The sequence below is a fragment of the Schistocerca gregaria genome, chromosome 3 (assembly GCF_023897955.1).
Source record: "Schistocerca gregaria isolate iqSchGreg1 chromosome 3, iqSchGreg1.2, whole genome shotgun sequence".
Lineage (NCBI taxonomy): Eukaryota > Metazoa > Arthropoda > Insecta > Orthoptera > Acrididae > Schistocerca > Schistocerca gregaria.
This window is the reverse complement of record NC_064922.1, coordinates 415,935,005-415,947,356: the sequence shown is the minus strand read 5'-3', so window position 1 is coordinate 415,947,356 and position 12,352 is coordinate 415,935,005. Positions and strand designations below refer to the sequence as shown.

The 12,352-nt window shown below is 38.9% G+C and overlaps 1 protein-coding gene across 4 annotated transcripts in view; it reads right to left on the bottom strand.

The window, feature by feature from the left end:
- LOC126354021 (uncharacterized) overlaps positions 1-11,025 on the bottom strand; it is a 36,485-nt gene extending 25,460 nt beyond the window's left edge. The window contains exon 1 of one of the 4 annotated variants that reach the window (XR_007565256.1): positions 10,652-10,964. The gene's annotated coding sequence lies outside the window, so the exon portion shown is untranslated. The other 3 variants (XM_050003348.1, XM_050003345.1, XM_050003346.1) reach the window with 3 other exon arrangements.
- Positions 11,026-12,352: the final 1,327 nt, after the last annotated feature.

The window sequence follows — 12,352 nt, the reverse complement described above, 5'->3', positions numbered from 1 at the left end:
GGTGAGACATGTTGGCTTTTCAGATAAGTCACATTTTATGCTCCTTCGGACAGATGGCCATTAGCGGGAACGGGGTAAAACATCTACAACAATCATCAGAAGGGTCCAGGTCGGAGAAGAGAGCATTATTGTCTGGGGAATGTTTTCGTGGCATTCCCTGGGTAATCTCCAATCACTCTGGAAGGCACAAGGGATCAACACGAGTATCCATCTATTGTTAGGGACCATGTCCACTCCTATGCACAGTTTATTTTTCCTTGGCATAGCAGCGTCTAACAGCAGGACAACGCAACGTGTCACGCGGCTCGCAGGGTATGTTGAAAGGGTATCAGGATGAGTTTACTGAAATCGTCTGGCCACCGACCTATAGGACCACCTGAATCCAGCTGTTCGCACCGAGGATCCTCAACTGGAAAACCTAGCACACTTATACATGGCATTGGAGTCAGCATGGCTACACATCCCTGTTACCCTCTAGAATCTTTGACAATATTTCTGCATGAGTAGGAGAACACGGATGAGACAAGAGGAAAGAAGAGGGATGCCGCATGGTGTAATTTTACACAGTGTAAAATTTAATCATTGTTAAATCTTGGTTTAAGAATCATTAAAGAAGGTTGTACACTTGGAATAGACCGGGAAACATAGGAAATTTTCAGATGGATACTGGTACAAAAGTGGTTTCGAAAACAGGTTTTGGATTGAAAAACATTTCCAGAGGCAACTGTTGACTATGGTCATAATTCACTGGTTATGAATTAGAGATTAAAACTCAAGAAATATTGGAAAATAGAGAAATTAGACTTTAGGAATACAGCAGGTGATGAATGGGTAGATTTGAGAGATGAAATAGTGAAGAAAGCAGATGATCAAATGGCAAAAAGATAAGGCTCAGCAGAAATCCCTGGATACCATATGAAATTTTGTATTCAACAGACAAAAGGAGGAATATAAAAATGCAATACACAAAACAGACAAATGGCAATAGACATTCTTAAAAAATTAGATTGATTGGAAGTACAAAATGGCTACGTGGAAAGGACAGAGGAGAAAAACAGATCTGCAGACGCATGCCTTACTTTGGTGTTAATAGATGCTGTTAGTAAGAAAATTACACAAACCTTTAGAGAAGAAAGGATGCAATTGCATGAAAATCAAGAGGTCATGTGGTTACTAAGCAAAGAAGGGCCAAGTAAAACAGGGAAGACAATATACAGGGTGTTCAATTTGCACTGAAGACACAAAAAGTCTCTAAACCTACACATTGGATAAAAAAAGTTACAATTCCAATTTGTCTGTCTCGGAAGAGGACATCTAACAATACCACACTTGACGCACCACCCCACTCCGTATGCGGGTGGAAACCTTGCTATCTTCAGTAAGAAACCCCGTATTTTATTGCAGATTACTATTCTATAGTAAAATCTACATATGTTTTGTCTGAAGCATTTTCTTCATTTTGCCAAAGATGGTACTGCAATCAGAGGAATAGAAATGGGTAAACAATTTTAATTTACGACAGGGTACTCCCCCTTTGCAACAAATGCAAACGACCCCATGTTCTTTGCTGAGGTACCATTTCCCAATAATCTACACTCACAAACCACTGCAGGTTTGGCATAAAATCCCACTGGTTATGGCAAGCTGATCATCGACTTTTGTCGGTTAACATGTGGTATGGCATGATGGGGAACAATCTCAATGGTCTGTATTTTATTGACAGCACGCTGCTGAATGGGCACAAATATCAGATGTTTTTGAAACAGTATCTACCAGTGCTACTGCAGGACGTTGGCCTGGACTTTTCGACAATGTATGTGGTTTCAGCATGATGGTTGCCCAGCACATTATACAACTGAAGACGGGAGGTATTACACCCGGGTAACGTTGGTCGGTGGCTCAGTACAGGTGGCCCTATTAATTGGCCTGCATAGTCTTCAGTAAGACCATTTGAAAAGAGGATCACTAAGTGTATTTAAGTTGGAGGTACTAGGTTTGAATATTTTTATGAAGAAAATGCTACAGACAAAACTTACACTATGTGATCAAACGCATCCAGACACCTGGCTGAAAACGATGGCGCCCTCCATCGGTAATGCTGGAATTAAATGTGATGTTGGCCCTGAGTTTGTCCTGATGACAGCATCCACTCTCACAGGCATATATTCAATCAGGTGCTGGAAGGTTTCTTGGGGAATGGCAGCTCATTCTTCACAGAGTGCTGCACTGAGGAGAGGTATTGATGTCAGTTGGTGAGGCCTGGCACAAAGTCGGCGTTCCAAAACATCCCAAGGTGTTCTATAGGAGTCAGGTCAGGGCTCTGTGCAGGCCAATACATTACAGGGATGTTACTAACATGCAACCACTCTGCCACAGGCCATGCATTATGAACAGGTGCTCGATCGTGTTATAAGATGCCATCACCATCCACGAATCGCTCTTCAACAGTGGGAGCAAGAAGGTGCTTAAAACATCAATGTAGGCCTGTGCTATGATAGTGCCACCCAAAACAAAGGGTGCAAGCCCACTATGAAAAACACGACCACACCATAGCCCCACCGCCTTCAAATTTTACTGCTGCCACTACACAGACTGGCAGATGACCTTCACCTGGCATTCGCCCATACCCACACTCTGCCATTGGATCGTCACATTGTGTACTGTGATTCGTCACTCCACACAACATTTTTCCGTTGTTCAATCATCCAATGCTTACACTCCTTACACCAAGCGCAGCGTTGTTTGGCATTTACTGGTGTGATGTGTGGCTTATGAGCAGCTGCTTGACCATGAAATTCAAATTTTCACACCTCCGGCTTAACTGTCATAGTACTTGCAGTGGACCCTGATGCAGTCTGGAATTCCTGTGTGATGGTCTCGATAGATGTCTGCCTATTACACATTACAACCCTCTTCAACTAAGAGCGGGCTCTGTCAATCAACAGACGCCGCCGGCATGTGCGTTTTTGTGCTGTACGCGTCCCTTCATGTTTCTACTTCACTATCACATCGGAAATAGTGGACTTATTGATGTTTAGGAGTGTGGAAATCTCACGTACATATGTATGACACAACTGAAACCCAATCACCTGACCATGTTCGAAGTCCATGAGTTCCGCGGAATGCCCCATTCAGCTCTCTCACGATGTCTAACGACTACTAAGGTCGCTGATATGGAGTACTGGGAACACAATGCACCTAATATGAAAAACATATGTTTTTGGGTGTGTCCGGATACTTTTGATCACACAGTGTATGTAGATTTTGCTCTAGAATCATAATCTGCAATAAAAAATGGAGGTTCCAATTAAATATTTCAAAGTTGCCCTCAGCCACCAACACATGGGGTGGGCTGGGGGTCGAGTGTGGTACTATTGGAAGTCCCCCCCTCCAGCTTGCAAGATATTTCAAGGTCTTCAGTTAAAATGGACACCCAGTGCAGAAGGGTTATATGAAGGTAACAAACTCCAAAGACAATAATGTTATAAAATATATGATAGTATGAGAGGAATTAGGCAGAACTGTGAAATACCCAAATTGAGACAAGACATTTGGAGTTGACAACATTCCCTCAGAAACACTGAGATCCTTGTGAGAAGTAGCACGATCAAATTATTTCACCTGGTATGCAAGATATATTACTTCACACGACTTAAAAGAGACAGAAGAAAGGGAAACCTACATTTACAGCATTCATATGTAGAGCAAGAAAAAAAAAAGTTTTGACAATGTTGACTGGAATATAATCTGAAACATTCTGACAGTAGCAGGGATAAAGGAGAGGGACAGGTTATCTACATTTGTACAGAAACCAACCCTTAGTTATTATTAAGAGTGAGGAAGGGTTTTAGCCTGATGCTATTCTATCTGTGCATTCAACAACCTGAGAAGGAAACTACGGTGATTTTGGGAAGATGACAAATTTAGGAGCAGAAACAATAAATTTCAGGTTAGCTAATGACTGTGTAATTCTGTTGGAGACTGGAAATGCTTTGGAAGACAACCTGAACAGAACTGATGTCTTGAAAAAGGATTACAAAATATATAAAAAGCAGTTGATATAAATCAGGCAATGCTAAGAGAATTAGGTTAGGAAATGTGACACTGTAAATGGGTTATTGTTTGTGCATCAAAATAACTTACGACTGAAGTAGAGAAGGCACAATTAATGCAGACTGACAATAGCTTTTATGAAAAAAGAAATTTGTTTACATCAAATATTTATTTATATAATATAAAGTCTTTTCAGAAGGTATTTGTCTGGAGTGGAGACATGTGCTGAAGTGAAATGAGGACAATAAACAGTTCAGAAAGAATGATAACAGCAGCTTTTGGTATGTGCTGTTATGCAAGAATGCTGAAGAAAGTCAACTACGCAGTATAGGGACTACTGCATCTATAGCCCAGAAGGGGGAGAAAGTGCCACAACTTGACTGGAGGAAGGGGTTGGTTGGTACCGCACATCTTCAGACATGAACTGTCATTTTGGGAGGAAGGGGGGAAGGGGAGGAGAGAGCTAAATTATTCATAAATCAAACATTTTACTCAGCTAAAATCCACGACTTTAACACTGAAATTCACTGAGAAGCAAACATTCACAAATGATGGTTACTGCGTTTAGGATAACTCTCACTTTATTCCTATAAAGTACAAAGAAACTTCAAATCTGCCTGCAGCCTTGCACACTAAAAATTTAACTAGCTCACATTGAAAAAATCACCTTCCAACAGTACAGCACAAACCACTCCATTTGATACACTGAGTCAGGTGATAATTTTCACCAGTGCCCATGACATTTGACCATCCATATTGCCACTGCGCTTTTGAGCTGTTTTGCACTGAACTCTATTCTTGGTGTAGATACACCTGTGGAGCAGTTCCTGATATAAGTTCCTTCCGGGAATAAAAAGTATCTTGCAACAAAATAGCACAGCATATTATTGTTAAGGTCACATTACGCAACAAACAGATAAACAAAAAGTTGTCAAGGCAGTATCTGTGTATCATAACTGCCCTGTAAACTGTAATATGGGCAGTTTACAGGTATCTTATTGTAATTAGCTAGTATGACTACTCCCTCATTTATTTGTTGTATAATAAGGAGCTAGCTTCTTCCCAGTGTCAGAACCAATACAGGACCCCCTCAGCTGCATCAATGATATGTCCTTCACAGGCATACAACGCCTGAGCAAATTTCTATTGATGTGCTGCTGTCTTCAGTCTGAAAAATGGCTAGATGTCGCTCTCCATGCTACTCTATCCTGTGCAAGCCTCTTCATCTCGAGATAACTACTGCAACCTGCATCCTTCTGCGTATGTGTCTAGGTCTCCCTCTGCAACTTTTATCCCCACACTTGACCTCTGATACTAATTTGTGATCCCCTGATGTCTCAGAACATGTTCTATTAACAGGTCCCATCGTTTAGCCACACTGTGCCACAAATTTCTTGCCTCTAATACCCCCCCCCCCCCCCTCCTCATTAGTTACGTGGTGTATCCATCTAATCTTCAGAAATCTTCTGTAGCACCATATTTCAAATGGCTCTATTCTCTTCTGTTATCGTACATGTTTCATTCCAGACATGGCCACACTGCAGAAAAGACAAGCAAAAATTTAAATCTAAATCCAATGTAAACACAGTTCCCTTCTTTAGAAACGTTTTCTGGCCACTGCCAGTCAAAACTTTGTATCCTTTCCATTTCGGCCATCATCTGTTACTTTGCTACCACAATAACAAAACTCATCTACTACTTTAAGTGTCTCATTTCCTAATCTAATTTCCTCGCCATCACCTGATTTAATTCTATGACATTGCATTATTCTTGTTTTGCGTTTGTTCATTTTATATCCTCCTTAATTTCTTCTCCCTGAACTTTAATTCCTACTCCTAATTTTCTGCTTCCTTTACTGCCCACTCAGTGTATAGACTGAATAACAATGGGTATGGTTACAACCCTACCTCACTCCCTTCTCAACTACTGCTGGCCTTTTTTCCAGCTCAACTTGTTTAACTGATGTCTGGTCTCTGTGTATGTAGCCTTTGGCTCCCTGTATTTTACACCAACTACCATCAGAATTTCAAACAGTGTATTACAGTCAACGGTGTTAAAAGCTTTTTTTAAAATTTACAAATGCTGTAAACTTAGTTTTGCCTTTCCTAAACATGTATTTTAAGAGAAGTCTTAAGTCAGTATTGCCTCACATGTTCCTAGATTTCTCTGGAATCCCAACATCTTCCCTGAGGTCAGCTTCCACCGGTTTTTCCAGTCCTCCGTAAAGAATTCTTGATAGTATTTTGCAACCATGATATGCTGACCTGACAGTTCACTAATACCACAACTGTCAGCACCTGCTTCCTTTGGAATTATTACAGACTTCTTGATGTCAAGGGGTGTTTTACCTGTCTCACACATCTTTCACACCAGATGGCTGCCTCTCCCCATACTGCCAGTAGTTCTGCCAAGAGTGTCATCCATTCCCAGAGCCATATTTTGACTCAGTCCAAGCTCTAATTTTCCTGTAGGTGGTATCTATCTTTCCCCTAGTGAAATATGCTTCGAAGTGTTTACATCTGCCCTCTAGCCATTACGCACTTTCTGTCACTCATTTTTTCGACATTTGTACCCCCTTTCATCTGCTTTATTTTTATATTCTCTCCTTTCCTTAATTAAATTCAGTATCTACTGTGATATTTTTGGTCCTCTGCTGCCTTCACTATTTCATCTCGCAAAACTTCAAAACTAGCCATTTGTCTTCCACTGTATTTTTCCTGTTCTAGTCAATTATTGCCTAATGCTACCTCTGAAACTCTAGAACAGTCTCTCGCTCTTTCAACTTATTCAGGTACCATCTCCTTAATTTTCTACCATTTTGCAATGTATTTAGTTTTAATCCATAGCCCATTACCAAAAACAGTCTGCATCAGCCACTAGAGATGTCTTGCAGTTTCTCCTTTCATGATTCTTAAATCAAGTGTTAGCAAATATTAAATTATGCTCTATGTATAATTCAACAAGGTGGTTTCCCCTTTCATTCACCTACTCCATATTCACCAACAAATTTTCTTTCTCTTCCTTTTCCTATTATAGAATTCCAGTTCCACACCACCAGTACATTTTTGTCTCCCTTGACCTGAATAATTTCTTTGCCTTCTTCCATCTCTTCATTATATATGGAGCTAGTTGGCATACGAATTTGCAGTACTGCCATGATCTTACTGTCTTATCTCGCCCACAATAATGTGCTGTTCATAATAGATTACCGACATTCCTATTGTCTCATTCATTATTAAACCTACTCCCACATAACCCGTATTTGATTTTGAACTTATAACCTTGTATTCACCTGACTGTAAATACTGTTCTTCCTACCACAAAACCTCAAATTCCCAGTATATCAAAATTCAACCTAGCTATTTCCCTCTGTAAATTTTCAAACCTACCTGCTCCATTAAGGGATTTAATATTTCACACTTCAGCCCATAGAACATCTGTTTTGTTACTCCTAATGACGACGTCCTGCTGAGTACATCTGCACAAGAGATGTGAATGGGGGACTATTTTAGCCAAGTGGATGCAAACATTTTAACCACAGAGTAGAGCTGCATGCCTTAGGAAAAAATTACGGCTGCAGCTTCCCCTTGGTTTCATCCGTCTGCAGCACCAGCACAACAAGGCCATTATGGTTGATTTTACATGTACGGATCCATCGGTCATCCAGACTGGTGCCCCCCCCCCCCCCCCAACTACTGACAAGACTGCTGGCCCCCCCTTAAGCAACCATATTTTTCTCAACAGATACCTTTCCATTGTGGTTGCACCTACAGTAGGGTTATCTGTGTTGGTGGGGAAAGTAAACCACTCAACCAACAGCAAGGTCCATGGTTCATGCTCACCTACAATCTCTAAAACGAAATATTACCCCTATTATTCTATTTACTGCAAAACAAACTTAAATTTTTCTTCTTGCTAGAGATGCAGCACTGATAAAGTTATGTTGTAAATATTTTGTATACAGGAATTACCATGGTTTCCCAGACACTTTAGAGTGTAAGGAATTGAAGAAGAAAGGAAAAGGAGGAGGAATTCCCATGGGCCAGTAGCAGTAGGTGCCTTTATTGTCCCTAAGAATACCAGATGGAAGGGGGGAGTGAGGAATGAGATAACAGCGTTGGAGATTTTTAGCTCAACAGTATTTCTTTTAACGCTGAAGTTAACCTCAGTCAGAGACACAAAATCGTAAGTGGCTAAATTGATGAGTCATTTTCAATAGCCAATTCTGACTGTGTAAAAATATGTAGGGACTCAACATTTTCATTAGGCTCCTATCATGATACTTATGTATCCAGTGTAAGGCTTTCATGTGGTTGCAAAGAAGGACAAGCTGCACATACAATTTCACCAAGGAGTCAATACTATGTGATCAAACAACTTAAGCAAAAAGTTGGCAGCGCCACAGCATTTAATTTGACCCTCACAGTGCTTTACTCTTGTTGGAGGTGCTTTACCATTTAAAGCCCATATTCTGAAGAGAACCAAACACCTTGATATTGACTCATACAGAGACTAAACCAATGCATATTCAGTACACTAATTTCCTCCCTTTGCAAATCACAAGACGTGCCTAACATTTCCTGCAGTATGTCAGGGCAGTAGCCCTAACATATGTAGATTTTTTATCATCACACAAGATCAAATACCACATGTCACGCTAAAAAGTTTTACTAATTGACTACCTCAAATGGAAGTTGAGCTTGGGGAACTTGTCCATGATTAACATGTAATCATTTTATTTAAGTGCAACTACTCACTATGAAGACATAAATATTACCTATTAATAAGATGTTACAGCAATCTATTTGGTAGAAATAGTCTGTTAAAGAACAGAAAGGCTACTTAATTCCAAGTAGAACTGTCTGGATACGGGGTCCCATAATTTTGAAAGCTTTCATTCACAGATAAGTGGTAATAAAATGTTATGCTACATGTCAAAAAGGTCCTAGTTACTGCTCTTATAAAAACAGACACACACAACAAAAAAAGTTGAAGCAGAATGAAAAATCATTTTCTACCGCATTTCCATGGGGTGGTCCTACTAGTAATAATGTAATAAATACGCGTGCACACAGAAAAGAACAGAACCTCATGATATCAACAAGTCAAAAGGCAAGCACACTGAGTCACCACTTGCTCCTAATTTCTTTCATGGGACACGGACATGTTCACGAACCCGGAGGGAGTGCAAGGGATATAACAGTATGTTCATGGTAGCCTATAGGAGTCACCAGCAAACGTCCTTAGCATGTTTTGTGATGCAGTGCAAACCAATTATATAAGTCATCTAGTGCAAACTGTGTATAATAAAAACAATATTGTACAACAGGGATTAGCTGAAAGAGGCAATGCAGTTTTTAAGAAACTGAGCTCATACTCGGGAGATGAAGTACATATACATAAAACAAATGAAAATATCACTTTCAATAAAAACATATATATTATATCCTAATTGTAGTGCCAAATGCGCGTCACTTCATTTAAGCTAAAAAATCAGTTGCAACCTACAGTTCAAAAATAAACATTAAACGAAATATAACTTTCATTAATGTGAAGCTGTCAAAAATGTGAATTTGATTTTGAGTAGAAATGACTTTTCTTTGTTGTTCTTTCCTCAGTCACCAACATAAAAAAAGTTCTGTCTCATATTCTCGGATCATTCCCGTAATACATGATTATAGTGATCAATGAGCTCACGATCAATTACACCGTGTCGTACACAAAACCTGATCTTAGTCTCACTGTCACTTTTCGTCGCCAAAACGAAAAAGTATAACTTCTGCACAGATTGTAATAATTTCCACAGCAGAAAGACCATTGTCATTTAATTTTCTAACGCAAACCTCATCCACAAAGCACCATTCAAAATTGCCTTCATTTTTGTCCATAATACTAAACAAAAATATCGGCAACACCTCGGGTAATTATTTTTTATCACTTTTAAATACATAAACCATTTGTAATGTAAACAACCGTTAATACTAGATCACCCTATTTACACTGATTGTATACTTCCCACATTCTTTGCCACGCCGCAAGCCATGAGAACCTCAGTAATTGTATATACTTACAAAAAAAACGAACTAATCCATGCAGAAACAAGTTTATGTTCTACTTTTTACCATTAAATAATTCCAATCGTGTAATATCAATTCTGATACCTATCAAATAAGAGAAACAAGATAACACTGATAAAAATGCATAACAGCATCCTCCAGACTATGGGTTGCATCTTGCAATGTATGATCTCGCGCCAGTAGCTTAATTAAACAACAATACTATAGGACATAAAAATTGTAATTTCACATCGCCTCACGAATCGACGTATTCCCACCCAGTACAAACAATTGTTTTCGCTGAAAGTATGGGTCCTCCCCGGTCTGACGTCTTTTGTTCGTAATTTCACAACGCAATTTCGAACTAAATATTTCAACGAACGTGAAGATTTAACAAATTTCGTACACAAGCTGCTAAAACAGTACTTACAGTTCGCCTAAACACGAATTATTGTTTACTCATAAGGAACATCACATTTTATCAGCGACCATTGTGGCGCCAACCATACTCCATTCCCAACCTTACTACAAGGAAGACATACCAGTTCAGTATCCTCAAAGATGTTCAGTTAGAAACAGCTTTTTGTGCGCCTTCCACATGCATTGAAAATTACCATTACTGCCTAAACGGCAGGTGATAGGCGGCAAATAGTGAACATTCCGTCAGATATGGTGGACAGCTGCGATACAGAATAAGCAGTCCAAGACCAACACAAAACAAAACTAGATCCACTCTGAGTCTGTCTTGTAGCAAGTGCCAAGTGGCAAAGAAGTCAGCGTCTGTTCACCAGTGGTGCAGCTGAAATGTATATTCTGGAACTAATCCTTCATGTCTTAAAACCCAGAGTTCACTCAATGACTCTATTTAGTCCCACCCGAGTACAGGTAAAAACCATCGTTGAGCATTTTGATAATCACAGTATTACTCCAGGTGTTCAATCTACCGCCAGTATTACTGGTACAACTAGTTTTTCGAATTCAGGGGTGGCCATATTAAAATGTATTGTGATTCAGTAGACGAAGTCGGAGTCCACTGGCCAAATTAAATCCAAAATAAACACTTTTTTTTTTTGCAACGCTTAACATACAAACACTTTTCAACCAAGTGAGCTTAATAAATTGAAACATACATTAAAAGACCAGAAAGTTCAAAATTTGGAACTTCAAGAAACACGAATGATGGGCAATAACATGATGGATTTCGGCAATTATCGTTTTTTCAAAAGTACAACTCTTAAAAGTATAGTGAATAATACACACCATCTGGGAGCTGCTTTTTCGGTCTCCAAAAATATTTTAAATTCAATAACAGGTAAAACCCATTAATAACAGACTAATGACAATTTCTCTTAAATGCGCATATAAAGCATACACTTTAATTAATGACCATTTGGTAGTCAATAAGGAAATCTTAAGAAACACGAAGAAGTGAAAGAAGCTTGGAAAACGATAGAAAACATCATCCTGAAAATTCCCTCGAACAATGTTAAAATTTTGATGACTGATTTTAAAGAGAAAAAAATATAAGAAAACGGTGGACGGATTTCCTCCCAATAAATGGACAAAAAAAATGTCCAAGGGCTTCTTGAAATGTGCAAAAATTTTTATCTTAAAAACATGCCAATACATTTTAGAAAGAACCCTTATAAACAAAGAACTTGGCGGGCACCCAATAAATTTATTGGAGATTTAAAGAGCGATCGTGTTGCAATTTCATACCCTAACTACAAATAAATGTTAACTATACAAGTTAGGAAATGGGCTAATACTAATTATGACCATTATTTAAAGCGAATAAACGTAAAACTTCAGCCTCAAAATCTCTTCAAAACAAAAAAAGTTATCGCAAAATTTGACACTGCTAAAACAATCCCAACTCTAATAAACGAACTTGACAAAAAGCAATCCAAAGCCTAAATGAAAAGTTCATCAAAACAGCACAAAATTTAACTCCGCATTGAAAGAAACAGAAACACCCTTGTTGGAAAGCGTATTGTGAAAGAGCAGTTAAGTCTAGGCATAGGCATTCAAAAACTGGAATAGTAACAAAACTGAAAATCTGTACTGTAAGAAAAGAAACATCTAAATTAGTCCGACAGACTGAAAGAAACTACGAAAATGCTCAACTTTTAGAAATCGAAAAAGACTTCCAAAAGGACAATACAAGAAACTTTTATAAAATATTCAAAATAAAACTAACCGGTTACCAACCTCAAAAACCTTGTTTCAAAAATGAAAATGGC